The sequence below is a fragment of the Myotis nattereri genome (genome assembly GCF_964212035.1).
Source record: "Myotis nattereri genome assembly, chromosome: 3".
NCBI classification, from domain to species: Eukaryota; Metazoa; Chordata; class Mammalia; order Chiroptera; family Vespertilionidae; genus Myotis; species Myotis nattereri.
In genome coordinates, this window is record NC_138077.1 from 204,007,590 (window position 1) to 204,021,987 (window position 14,398).

A 14,398-nucleotide genomic window follows, 5' to 3' on the forward strand; every position below is an offset into this window, starting at 1 on the left:
TTCTTCCATTTATCTATCGCTTATTCATTCGTCCAAGGATTATTTATGGACTATCCACTATAGTACTCCAGGTGCAGGAAACGAAACAGGTGTACATCACCGAGAGCCAGACCACTGCAAGCGGGTTTGTACAAAACTTTCTTTGTCCTGTCTTCCAGCAATCAATCCTCGCAGGTTATTTCATGTTTGGAACAGGAAAAAAAAAAATGTGCCAAGAGTTTATTTCTGTGCGTCTCTGTGTGGCTGTGTACACACACACATTTATATATAACATTTGCAGCAGCGTTGTCATGGGAACGCTTTTTTGGTGTCTCTGGCCATGAGGGATGCCTGTGAGTGCAGGCGCTTTTATGGAACACCCCCTGCATGCACTTCGGTGTGGCGCGAAATCCTGCTGGGAGAGTTACCCCAAGAGCCTTTGTTGGCCCTTTTGATCATCGCTGCCTGTTTTCCTCATTGATCTTGTCGGATGTGAGTGAATTTGACGGAGGGAACTGAATGTCAAGCTCAGTGACTGGCAGAGTACGATCCTCTGGGACACTTGCCAACTAGCAGTGTGGATAGGTCAGCTTGGCTTTTTTGTCTTTTTAAACCTGGATTTAGGAATACTTAAGGCTTTGGGGAAGACGTGGATGACAAGACGACAGCAGCCAGGGAGTGTATTTTCAGACATGACAGCTGCAGCAGCAGCTTTTGAACTTGGTAGGCAGTGCCAGTGCTGGGAGGGGGCAGAATGCCAGCGAGAGGGAGGCAAGGGACTCACTATTCCCCGAGCAGCTCCTCTGGGCCTGGCTCCGTCCGGGGTGCTGTGCATATATTGTCTCCTGTAATCCTTGAATCCACCCTCTAAAATACACACTGTGGTTCTTAGCAGGACACTGGGATTAGAGGGGGAAAGTGGGCAAGCCAGGAAGTGACAAAGCTGAGATTCAAACCCAGGTTGGGCCTGACTCCAGAGCCTGGGCTTTACCCACTACCTCGTGCCCCTGGACCGCTTCAGCAGCCGGTTCCGCTCACTTCCAGGCCAGGAGTTGGGGTGAAGGGCAGCCAGGAATGGCAGGTCGGGAATTCAAGTCTCCACAAACCCCAAATCATTGTGACAGGCCCAAGTGTGAATGGCTCTGAGGATGGCCAGAGGGAATCTATGGAAATAGTACCTTCACTTTGAGAACAGAGAGGTTAAATGACCACACAGCTGATGACCTGAGATTTGAACCCAAGGAGCCTGGTGCCAGAGCCTGAGCTCTTAACCACAGTGTTTTCCTGGTCCATGAGTTAGTCCTACACGTGTGGGGTTCCACAGTCCAGCCATGTGGACACAAAGAGGGCCAGCTGTGTGAGAGATAAGGAAGAGCTGACGAGAGAGGGAAGAAGCTCCCACTTACCGGTGACCCCCTGTGTGTCCAGGACTGTGCCAGGTCTGCCCACCTCGCAGCTCTGCTGGAACATGTAACTGCTCTCATCCCCTTCGTCCAGAAGAGGGAAGTCAAGGTCCAGGAGGTGGGAGCTGAGCTGCGCTGCCCTGGGCCCTTCTCTCACACGTTTCTCCTGGGAGCAGGGAAACTCCTGGGTGGTGGAGAACTCCACTCCGCCCCCCCCCAGTAGAGGCTCCTCCCCCAAATCGACCAGAGTAGGGTTACCCTGAGTAACTCAAACAGCCACGGCACACGTAAGTACAAATGTGGACTTGAAGGGAGGGAGCTACGGGCCTGGGTTGATAACTGATGTGAGTGTTTTTACATTTATGTAAGGGGGGCCTTCTTGCCATTTTGTCTTGAGAAGGCCAAGAATATAACTGAGTGCTTTTGGCCAAAGCTGAAGGCCAGCCACGCTACGGCATGAAATGGAAGTGGTATCTAGTTTCTTTATGTTCAGAGAGCAAGTTGTAATACTTTGCTCTGAGTCATTTCCAGCTCCATCGAGGAGGTAAGTAAGAGAATGTTTATTGAATATTTACTGTGTGCCAGGTACAAGGCTATGTAAGCCCCTTATGAATGCAGTGTGATAGTATTACAAGAAAATGATGTCCTGGCACGAAAGAAACAGAAGGCAGGCAGCGATTAAATCTGGGGGACCTATCCTACTGGTGTTGCTCAATGGTTAGTGTGGACCTATGAACCAGGAGGTCATGGTTTGACTCCTGGTCAGGGCACACATGCCTGGGTTGCGGGCTCCATCCCCAGTGTGGGGTGTGCAGGCGGCAGCCGATCAGTGATTCTCTCTCATCATTGATGTTTCTATTTCTCTCCCTCTCCCTTCCTCTGTGAAATCAATCAAAATACATTTAAAAAAATAAATCTGAGGGATGAGACGGGGAATCAAGGAAAGATGGTCTCCTAAAATGATAGTTGAGCTGGGTTTTGAAGGATAAATAGGAGCCACCGAGGCCGTCTGGGAGCAGCACACACTCCACGTGCTGGGAAGGGCGTACGGGAAGATGTGGAGACAGGAACATGCGTGGCCTTTTGGGGTGCGTGTCAGTGGGAAAGTGGAGGGAACTGAGGGTGCAGAGACTGGTGAGAGCCCTAGGTACCTGGCTGAGGAACCTGGTCTCCATCCAGTCCCTACTTACCCTGAATAAGGATGAAAACCAAGCATCTTCAAGTTTTCAATTCAAGTGGAGAAAAGGGTGGTGGTGGGGGGGGGGGGCGCATATGGCCAAATCTGGGAAACTGGAAATGTTCATCTGCAGAATTAGTTCTAAATTGCTGCTATTTTCATCCGAATGTCATTGGGAAAGGCCGAGCATAGCAGCGCGCCTCCGCCTCCTTCCAGGTGTCCGGAGCGCCGGCGGGTCAGGCCAGGCCAGGCTGGCGGGCTGGCTCCCTCGGAGATCATCGGGGCCTGGCACCAGCTGTGGGCATCTGGAAATCCAGCTTCCTCTCCCAGTCATCGGAGAGGGGGGAAATCAGATCCAGCATTTTCCCAAGGCAGCAAACTTGGCAGGATGAGTCAATGGCATCAGGCTTGAAAGGGCCAAGGGAAGGCTGGGCCACCCAAGGTAGAAGGATGTGGTTTCCAGACCCAAGATGGGATACGCGGGTCATTGTGGGAAGTCCCTTGGTTTAGAGCAGCGGTTCTCAACCTGTGGGTCGCAACCCCTTTGGGGGTCGAACGACCCTTTCACAGGGGTCGCCTAAGACCATCGGAAAACACATATATAATTACCTATTGTTTTTGTGATTAATCACTATGCTTTAATTATGTTCAATTTGTAACAATGAAATTGGGGGTCACCACAACATGAGGAACTGTATGAAAGGGTCGCGGCATTAGGAAGGTTGAGAACCGCTGGTTTAGAGAGTGCTGGTATGAGAGCACTTTCCCTGGGGCAGGCCCAGTGGCGGCACAGGCGGATCTCAGCAACAGGCTGCTCAGTAGATTTGGTGTGCAGAGGGCTGTGCTAATAAGGCCTCCGACAGGCAAGGCCAAAGGCTGCCTGGCCCCCAGGCCCAGCAGCCACCTCCTGAACAAGTTGGGTGATTAGTCAGACAAGGGAGGAAGGAAGTCCTGTTATGATTCACCTCTTATGTGCAGACAGTGTTAGCCCTCAGAGCTCCAGAAGGGTGTTCTGCGGATTAGATGAGTTATCACATGCAAAGGGCTCTGCCCAATGCCTGGCACACAGTGAGTGCTCAGTAAATGCTAGCTATTGTTGTTTTTATCAGCCAGACACGCTAACGGGTGGTGTCTGTCTGCTAGTGTATTGAATCCTCACAACAGCTCTAGGAAGTAGGATTGAATAGGTTTTTAAAAAATTGTTTCTTAGAGTTGAGGAAACTGAGGCTCAAGGTACATATGTAACTTGCTCAAGGTAGGTAGTTAGAAGTGGCAGAGTTGGAAACTTCTACAACTCCACAAAAGTAAAAAACCCAGCCGAAACCGGTTTGGCTCAGTGGATAGAGCGTCGGCCTGCAGACTGAAGGGTCCCAGGTTCGATTCCGGTCAAGGGCATGTACCTGGGTTGCGGGCACATCCCCAGGGGGTGTGCAGGAGGCAGCTGATCGATGTTTCTCTCTCAGTGATGTTTCTAACTCTCTATCTCTCTCCCTTCCTCTCTGTAAGAAATCAATAAAATATATTTTAAAAAAAAAAGTAAAAAACCCAAGTGCAATGGACTTGAACAGATATTTCTCTAAAGGGGGTATCAAATGGTCAATAAGCTCCTGAAAAGATGCTAATCATTAGGGAAATGCAAATCAAAACCACACAATGCTGTTCCACTTCAAACACATTAGGATGGCTACTATAGAAAGATGGATGGATGGATGGATGGGTGGATGGAAGGAAGGAAGGAAGGAAGCGGGGAAGGGAGGGAGGGAAGAAGGGAGGAAGAGAGGGAAAAACAAGTGTTGGTGAGGATGTGGAGAAATAGGAACCTTTGTGCATTGCTGGGGAGTGGGGGAGGGTGTGAAATGGTGCAGCCATTGTGAAAAACAGTATGGCCGTCCCTAAAAAAGTTAGAGCATTACCATATGACCCAGCAATCCCACTTCTAGGAACTCAAACAGATACTTGTACGCCCATGTTCACAGCAGCCAAAAGATGGAAAGAATTCAGGTGTCCATTGCTATGGGAATGGATAAACAAGATGTGGCATATCCATCCGATGGATTGTTATTCAGTCTTAAAAAGGAATTAAGTTCTGATACATGCCAAGGTGAACTAACCTTAAAAACATTATGCTAGCCCTAGCTGGTTTGGTTCAGTTCATAGAGTGTTGGCCTGCAGACTGAAAGGTCCCGGGTTTGATTGTGGTCAAGGGCACATGCCCGAGTTTCAGGCTCGATCCCCAGTAGGGAGTGTGCAGGAGGCAGCCAATTAATGATTCTCTCTTATCGTTGATGTTTCTATCTCTCTCTCCCTCTCCTTTCCTCTCTGAAATCAATAAAAATATATTTTAAAAAAACAACAAATAAAAAAACCACTATATAAGCGAAATAAGCCAGACATAAAAGGACAAGTATTGTATTTCATTTACGTGAGGTACATAGAGTAATTAAGTTCAGAGAGACGGAGAGTACAATGGTGGTTGTCGGGGGCTGGAGGCGGGGAGAATAGGAGTTGCTGTTTAATGGGTACGGTTTCAGTTTCGGATGCTGAAAAAGTTCTGGGGATGGACAGTGGTGAAGACTGCACAACAGTGTGAATGCCACTTAATTATACGCTTAAAAATGGTTAGAGTGGCCCTGGCTGGTGTTGCTAAGTGGTTAGAGCATCGGCCTGCGCATGAAGGGTCTTGGGTTTGATTCCTGGTCAAGGGCACGTACCTGGGTTGCAAGTTTGTGCGGAAGGCAACCAATTATGTGTCTCTCTCACATCCATGTTTCTCTCTCTCTCTTTCTTCCCTCCCTCACTTCCAAAAATCAGTGGGAAAAATATCCTTGGTGAGGATTAACAACAACAAATGGTTAGAGTGGTCAAATTTATGTTGTGTTTGTTACTACAATTTAAAAAAAATGGCAGAGTTGGGATCAGGATCCAGGTCTGTGAGTCCCTAGGGCTTCCTGGGATGATTCCTGGGGTCTCCCTTCCCCTTTCTAGGAAAATGCTGTTCCTTTTTGTTCAGAACTGACCAGCTGAGAGCAAAGCCGTGTCTTGATGATGGACACGCCCAGACAGAACTAACCCTACTTCCCAAACAGGCATTTGCAAGTGGTGTTCAACTTGAAGGACAGGCTCATTCTGCCCACGAGGGGTCAGAGATTGGAGTGCTGAGGACTCAGAACGCGGTAACTGTGCTCCATCCTCTCCAGTCTCCCCCTCCACCCCCATGACCTGTGCACCCATGGTCTTCATCATTTTGTGTTCTGTCCGTCAACAAACATTCATTGAGCATTCCGATGTGTGTGCCATTCCCAACGTCACCACACAATTCTCAGACACCTGCTTCATATCCTGCAATTTAACTCAGTTCGGACACTACCCACCTGAAGATAGCATCAGATCTCACAGGTTAAGGGCTCAGTCCTGCCCGACTGCTCTCCCTCTTCAGTCCTAAGTCCAGGCTGTCACCTGTGCGTCTGACCAACTGGCTACAGATCAGGATTCCCACGCCCGCTCCTTGGGTTCGGTGAATTCGCTAGAGTGGCTCACAGAACTGAGAAAAACATGTTACTAACCAGGTCACAGGTTTATTGTAAAAGGATATGACTCAGGAACAGCCAGATGGAAGAGACTCATAGGAAAAGGTGCAGGGGGAAGGGTGCAGAGCTTCCGCGCCCTCTCCCAGGACCTCGGTGACATGCTCACCAACCAGGAAGCTCTCAGAATCCTGTCCTCTTGGGGTTTTATGGAGGCTTCATTACATTGTCACGATTGGTTAAATCATTGGCCATTACGGGAAGGCCCGGGAGGGTTGGGGGGGTGGGTAAGAGATCAACCGAAGGACTTGTATGCATGCATATAAGCATAGCTAATGGACACAAGACACTGGGGGGTATGGGAGGCTAGGGGAAGGTCAAGGGGAGAAAAAAAAGGAGACATATCTAATACTCTTTGTAATACATAAGCAATAAAACAATTAAAAAAACACACAAATCATTGGCCATTAGAGACTGAACTCACTTGATCTCCAGCCCCGCTTCCCTTCCCATAGGTTAAGGGGTGGGACTGAACGTTCCCTGTAATCAATCATCTGGTTGGGTCCCCTGGCCAATACCCACCCACACATACACACACCCCTCCCCGCCAGGACCTACGGATTCTCCAAGTCACCCATTAATATAACAAAAAACACGTTTTATTCCAACTGAGAAGGGAAGACAGTAGAGGGCTGAGCCCAGATGTGACATGATCTTAACTTTTTAATGTAAATAATTATGGGGAACCCTGGCGAGTTTGGCTCAGTGGAAGAATCTCGGGTTTGATTCCAGTCAAGGGCACAGAGGCTGGTGGCAGGCTCGGATCCCCGGGCCCCATCAGGGCGCGTGCGGGAGGCAACCAATGGATGTGTCTCTCTCTCTGTCTCTCCCCCTCCCTTCCACTCTCTCTAAAAATCAATGGGAAAAATATCTTCAGTGATGATTAACAACAACAAAAGATTTACAGGGAGTCCTTACCTTGTACGTCCTGTTATCTACCTCTCTTCCCCATCAGATGTGGTCTCAGCTTCCTCTCTAGGGGCCCACACAGCACATGGTTGTCACTCAATAAATGCTTGTGAAATGATTTATGAAGCCTGGCTGTGACTCCAGTGGGAGCCATGCAGGGGCGGAAGGGCCAATGCCTGAAGGTGGAAAAGATCAGCGGGGTGGCATCCTACTTCCTAACGGGAGAATGCTATCAGGTGGAGCAGTGACGGGAGGCCATGAATTTCAGTCCTGGTTCTGCTGCCCACTTGCTGACGACCTTGAGAGAATCCTTTCCCATTTCTGGGTTCTATCCCTAACCCCGGGCAAGGTCATCCCTAAGCCATCTTCAGTCCTGACTGGACTCTGTTATAGCATCTTGGTGATCGGCAGCCACAGTGGCTGGTGAGGGCTGCGGTCACCTCCAGGAATAGCGGAGAAAGGGGGAGCCATTACCCACCCTGTGGGCAAAGGGGTAGGACAATGCGGCCCAGAAGTGACAGAGGCAGCAAATTAGAGAAGGGGCAGCTCTGCCTCGGAGGGAATAGGGGTGTGATTCCTCTCTGCGGGGGGGGGGGGGGGGCTTCCTGTCCCCTGGGCCCGGGAGATGCTCGACAATCAGCTCCCGTGGCTTCGCTTTAAGCCTTTGGAGGCGGACCTCCTGTCTCCATTCTGCAAATGGCCCAGACAGTTAGGAGACTTGCTTTAAGGCTGATCGGCTAGTCTTAAGGTTATACTCCAGCTCTGTCTTAAAGTTTACAACCTTTGAAAGGAACCCCCACCCCCACCCCCACAAGCCGCTGGGCTTGGTGGGATTGGGAAGGGTCGGCCTGCTGGCACAGCTCTATCCTGAAGAGCCAGGCCCGTTAGGAACATCTTGCAGTATAGGGATGGGGTAGGATATTTCTTTACTTTTCCCATCGGGGCTTCTCTCTTTCTCTTCTGTCTACATCTACTTTATTTAATCTTTTAAAAAATTATATGTTTATTTTTTTATTATTATTTTTTAAAATATATTTTTTATTGATTTCAGAGAGGAAGGGCGAGGGAGAAAGAGATAGAAACATCAATGATGAGAGAGAATCATTGATTGGCTGCCTCCTGCACACCCCCTACTGGGGATCAAGCCTGCAATCCGGGCATGTGCCCTTGACCGGAATAGAACCCAGGACCCTTCAGTCCGTAGGCTGACGCTCTATCCACTGAGCCAAACCAGCTAGGACTATATCTACTTTAGATGGGTGCCCTCTGGTCTCTTCTTCATCAGTCTTTCTTCCTCTTTTTGTTTTTAAACCCTCTTGGCCTCCCATCTCTATGTCTTCCCTGTCTGGAGTCTAGCTTGGGCCACCAAAGTCCATGCCCAACTCTACCTCATCAGGCCTTGGGGATATTTACATGTCTCCTAGTGGAGCATCTCATACACGCCCTCTGTGCCCACTAAAGATGGCTTCTGTTGGCACAACACAGCTTATCTTTATGCTAGAAGGCCAGTGCCCCCTGAGGAGGAAAAATGAAGGGGCAGAGAACTCCAGGTTGCAAAAACATTTCGAAAGTTTAATTTAAGAAATTCTGGGATCCCCTGAGCCCAATCTCTATTTTACACAGAGAAACAGAGTCATGACCCCACATAATCACATATAAGCAAAGCACCTTCATACAGTCACAAGGAGAGGTATAAGCTGAACCTTCACCTAAATGATAGAGAGGTATCTTTATTTGTGTGTGTGTGTGTGGGGGGGGGGGGGCGGTGGCAGGGTGGTGGGCCCTGGGAACAGTGACTAGCTGGTCAAAGATACAACACACCTGCTCTGGCTGGGTGGCTTAGTTGATGAACCCATACACCAAAAGGTTTCGGGTTCGATTCCGGGTCAGGGTGAGTACGGGAGGCAACCGATTGATGTATCTCTTTCTCTCTCTCCCCCTTCCTCTCTCTCTCCCTTAAATCAATAAATATATCCTTGGCCCTAGCCAGTTTGGCTCACTGGATAGAGCGTCGGCCTGGGGACTGAAGGGTCCCGGGTTCGATTCCGGTCAAGGGCATGTACCTTGGTTGCAGGCACATCCCCAGTAGGGAGTGTGCAGGAGGCAGCTGATCGATGCTTCTCTCTCATTGATGTTTCTAGCTCTCTATCCCTTTCCCTTCCTCTCTGTAAAAAATCAATAAAATATATATTTAAAAATAATAAATAAATAAATAAATCAATCAATCAATCAATCAATCCTTGGGTGAGGATTTTAAAAAAAGAAAAAAACAAGTACTGCACTCCTTTGAGGGCTGCACTGCCTGCTCCAGAGCACTCTCGCCCTTCTCACTCCCTAAACAGTGAGGTGGGGACTGGACTCTCTGGTACCTGGGACTTCTCCAAGGTAACATGAAATCCTCTGCTCTTCAGCAAGCTTCATATTCTATTTATTGTGAGCTAGATATCAGGGATATTTAAAATGACAAATAAACTGACGAACAAAAATAGATCCAGAGACATCGAACAGACCGTCAAACCTCAGAGCGGATGAGAGGGGTCAGAGATCAATCAAAGGACTTGTATGCATGCACATAAGCATAACCAATGGACACAGACAGCAGGGGGGTGAGGGCATGTGCTGGGGGGTGGGAGTGGCCAGGGAGAGCTCAATGGGGGAAAAAGGAGACATACGTAATACTTTAATAATTAAAAACAAAACAAAAAGCCTGAATAAAATAAAATGACAATGTTTCCATGTAAATGAATAATAATAGCTACAATTGTATCCAGCAATTACTATGAGCCTAGGATTGGGCTAAGTGCTTTGTATTTGTTGTCCTTTTTTTTTTTTTTTTTTTTTACTATATCTTATTGATTTTTTTACAGAGAGGAAGGGAGAGGGATAGAGAGTTAGAAACATGATGAGAGAGAAACATCGATCAGCTGCCTCCTGCACACCCCCTACTGGGGATGTGCCCAACTGAGGTACATGCTCTTGACCGGAATTGAACCTGGGACCCTTCAGTGAAGGCATCAGCTCTATCCACTGAGCCAAACCGGTTAGGGCCTTTTTTTTAAAAAAATAATATATTTATATTGATTTCAGAGAGGAAGGGAGAAAGAGAGAGAGAAACATCAATGATGAGAACCATTGATCAGCTGCTTCCTGCACGCCCCACACTGGGGATCAAGCCTGCAACCTGGGCACGTGCCCTGAATGGGAATAGAACCGTAACCTCCTGGTTCATAGGTCGACACTCAGCTACTGAGCCACGTCAGCTGGCATGTATCTGTTGTCTTATTTATCATGATAGGAGGTAGACTCTCCATTTTGCGGATGAGGAAACTGAGTCTTGAAGAGTTGATTTCTCTAAGGTCATACAAGTAAAAAATGGCAGGGCCGAGAATCAAACTCAGTAATTTGATTCCAACAGTTGTGCTCTTATTGTTCACCACTGCCAGTGTACTGAGAGTTAAGCTTCCATTGCCAAGGGAGTGAGGAAGGGCTGCCTGGAGGAGGTGAGGCCTGAGCCAGACTCTGAAGCAGGGACAGGAATTAGCCAATGGGCTGAGTGGAGAGAGGATAGTTTGGGCTTTTAAGTAGGAGCAGTCGGTATACAGGCCCCAGAACAAGGACCAAGGTGGCTGCAGCTCTGGATTTGAGGTGGAGCGTGCTAGGATGGAAGTAGAGTTCAGATCTTGAATTTAGCCTGGGTCCTGATGGCTAGAGGATGGGGAGCGTGAAAGGGGGCTGCTGTGGAGGCTCTCAGCGGGCAAACTCACAATATCGGCTGTGCTTGTTTTTTTTTGTTAATCCTCACCAGAGGATATTTTTCCATTATTTATTTATTTATTTTAGAGAGAGTGGAAGAGAGAGGGAAAGACGGAGAGAAACATCGATGTGAGAAAGACACATCAATTGGTTGCCTCCTTATGCACCCTGACCAGGGCCAGGGAACCTGTAACCAAGGTAGGGACCCTTGACCGGAATCGAACCTGGGACCCTTCAGTCTGCAGGCTGACACTCTATCCACTGAGCCAAACCGGCTAGGGCTCAGCTTTGCTTGTCACCTGTGCCTCTGGTTGCTATGTTGAAGGTGATGTGGCAAATCACATGCCTTGGGTGTATCAGGATTTGCACGTAAGTTAGATAAATCACTTCTTCATATCAGTGAACCTGTTTATTTATTTGTAAATGGGATATAATAATACCTTAAAGAGTTGTTGAGGGGAACAAATTAATCAAAGCAAAATGTTTAGCAGATGCCGAAACCGGTTTGGCTCAGTGGATGGAGCGTCGGCCTGTGGACTGGAGGGTCCCGGGTTTGATTCCGGTCGAGGGCATGTGCCTGGGTTGCGGGCACATCCCCAGTGGGGGGTGTGCAGGGGGCGGCTGGTCGGTGTTCCTCTCTCATCGATGTTTCTATCTCTCCCTTCCTCTCTGTAAAAGATCAATAAAATATATTTAAAAAAAAAAATGTTTAGCAGAGTTGTAACCTGGCAAATAGTAGGTGTGTAGTAGATGTAACTGCCCTGTGTGAGAGGGGAGGTGCTGAGCAGGGCCATTCAAGGCCAGAGCGATATCTTTTTGACTTTTGCTCTCTATTAAGCCTCTCTGAATTGATTGCTTGGGACCAGAATCTTAGCAAAGACTTTTACATTATTTTGTCCAAGGTTTATCCATTTTAAGAGAGATAATGCTTATAAAGTGCTCAGCAAAGACAGGGCACAGTAATCACCAGATGCTTGTACCTATGATTAAGTTAGAACATGTAGCCCTAACTGGTTTGGCTCAGTGGATAGAGCGTCGGCCTGCGGACTCAAGGGTCCCAGGTTCGATTCCAGTCAAGGGCATGTACCTTGGTTGCGGGCACATCCCCAGTAGGAGGTGTGCAGGAGGCAGCTGATCGGTGTTTCTCTCTCATCGATGTTTCTAACTCTCTATCCCTTTCCCTTCCTCTTTGTAAAAAATTAATAAAATATATTTAAAAAAAGAACATGTAACTAGTTCAGAAAGGAATAAAAACTAAGCAATTGTCAGTCTGTTATCATCCTAGTATAAATGAGAACCCAAATTCTTTCCTGGTCCTACTTATTTCAGAGGACGATGTCAGAAGAACATGAAGGTTTTGATTGGGACAGCCTGAGACCTGGGAACATCCTGGGAACTGAAGGACCAGTTGGGAATTTTCCCTGAAGGCAGTGAGAGAAGAGCAGCAAATCGTAGGTAATCAGGTACAGATCCAAATGGTTTAGGATTCCAGAGAATGAAGTAATTCCTGTCTTCCAGGCTGGAGAAGGGGGATGAGGCTTCCTTTCGGAACCCTCTCCAGAAAGATGTGGTGGTGGTGGGGTGGAGTGGTACCATCCTCTTCCAGGTGCTCCTTTCTCCCAGAGGGAGAAATTTGGGGCTCAATTGGGAGAGATTAGTTAAGCACCCATTATGTGTCGAGCTTTATTTGAATTTTAAAACAATAGAAAAGGCCGGGCTGGTGTGGATCAGTGGTTGAGCATGGACTCGTAAACCAGGAGATTTGATTCCTGGTCAGGGCACATGCCAGGGTTGCAGGGGTCGATCCCCAGTTGGGGGCATGCAGGAGGCATGCAATGGATGTTTCTCTCTCTTCCCCCTCCTTTCCTATCTGAAATCAATAAAAACATATTTAAAAAATTAAAAAGGAAGGCAGTGTTAAGCAGTATAGCAAGAGTCAGAACTGGACTCTAATTTTGTCAGTCACCTACACTCTCCATGTGATCCTGGGAAAGTCTCTTGTCCATCTGAGCTCTTGTGTGATGTTATTGAGCCTCTTGGAGCCTCAGAGCGTCTTCATGTGCAAAATAGGTATTACCTATTTCAGACGACTGTGTGAGATAATACATATGAAGTGCTCAGTGCCTGGTGACCATTATCACCTGACTGACTGCTTCGTGATTCCTGGGGTTCCTTTCCACTCTGTGGTGCTGTGCCTAGGACAAGACGCCTGCTGGGGGAGAGTGGGGGAAGGGGGTGGGGTGCTCTTGGTTGGTTCAGCTGGGGAGAAAAGGAGCTTATCAAAAAGGGTTACCCAGCCCCTACTGGTTTGGCTCAGTGGATAGAGCAACAGCCTGCGGACTCAAGGGCCCCAGGTTCGATTCCAGACAAGGTCATGTACCTCGGTTGCGGGCGCATCCCCAGTAGGGGGTGTGCAGGAGGCAGCTGATTGTTTTTCTCTCATGGATGTTTCTAACTCTCTATCCCTCTTCCTTCCTCTCTGTAAAAAAATCAATAAAATATATTTTAAAAAAAAGTGTTACCCAGGCATAGGACACTGGGGAGCTGACCACTGGCTGCTGATCACAGGATGCTCTAGTCTTGGTGCAGGCTTTGCAAGAATCCTTCCACGGAACCGGTAGTCAGGGCTTCTGATTAGATAAGGCAGGTTGGATCAGGTCCCAGGTAATTTGTGAGGAAGCAAGGTTCATCCAGATGAAAGAGGAATTGAGATCCAGAGTTTCCCGTCCATTCCTGTCTGAGTGACCTCGGGCCAGTCACTTTTCCTTTCCCAGCCTCAGGGTGTTGGGGAACTGGGGCTCCTCACGCCACTCACCCATGAGTGTATATGAGGGCGAAATGTCGACACAATGGACGGGAACTGCGTAGTTAAGGGTTGGCGAGGGCTATTTGCCATGCTAATAGGCGCACGCTGTGGGTTCCTATCCAGCGGTTTCACACCGGTCAGGCGGTTCCTCCCACCGTAGCCGGTTTCTAGACTCACTGCCCCCGCCCCTGCGGGCAGGACTCTGCAGACCGTAGGCTCAAGGGCCGTTACCATTGTTCTTCGAGGCTGGGCGGCAGGAGAGGACTCTCGCAGACCAGACCTCGCCTCTGGTCTCTCCTTCCGCCCCGCATCCCGGCGGCCGCGAGCCTCGGAAGCCCCCCTCGCCGAGCTTTCCCGAGGAAGATTGTCAGCCCCAGAGCTCTCCCGAACGGCGCCGAAGACGCCCCCGAGTGTTTACGAAGAATCCCGACCGCTAGTAGTCTACGGAAAGAGCCGAAGGGGCCTCCCACCCTCGGCCTACCGAGCCATTCCGAAAAGGCCCGAAGTTTGCCGAGCGGCCGTCCTGCCGGACTGCTGGAGGCGGCCGTAGCGCCATGTTGGATGCTCTGCTCGTTGAGTGAAGAAAATCCGCCGGCATCGCTTGAGCCCCGCTACCGAGAAGGGCGCCGCTTCCCCCGGGGAGGGGGATAAAGACCCCCCGCCGCCGGCCCATGAGGATATTGCCGTGAAAGGTCCGGTCTCTTCGCCTCCTGCCCCCGCCGGGTCCGGCCCCCCCCCTGGGGTCGCGTTGTCACGGAGACCGGCAGCCGGTGGTGCTGGCCCGCGG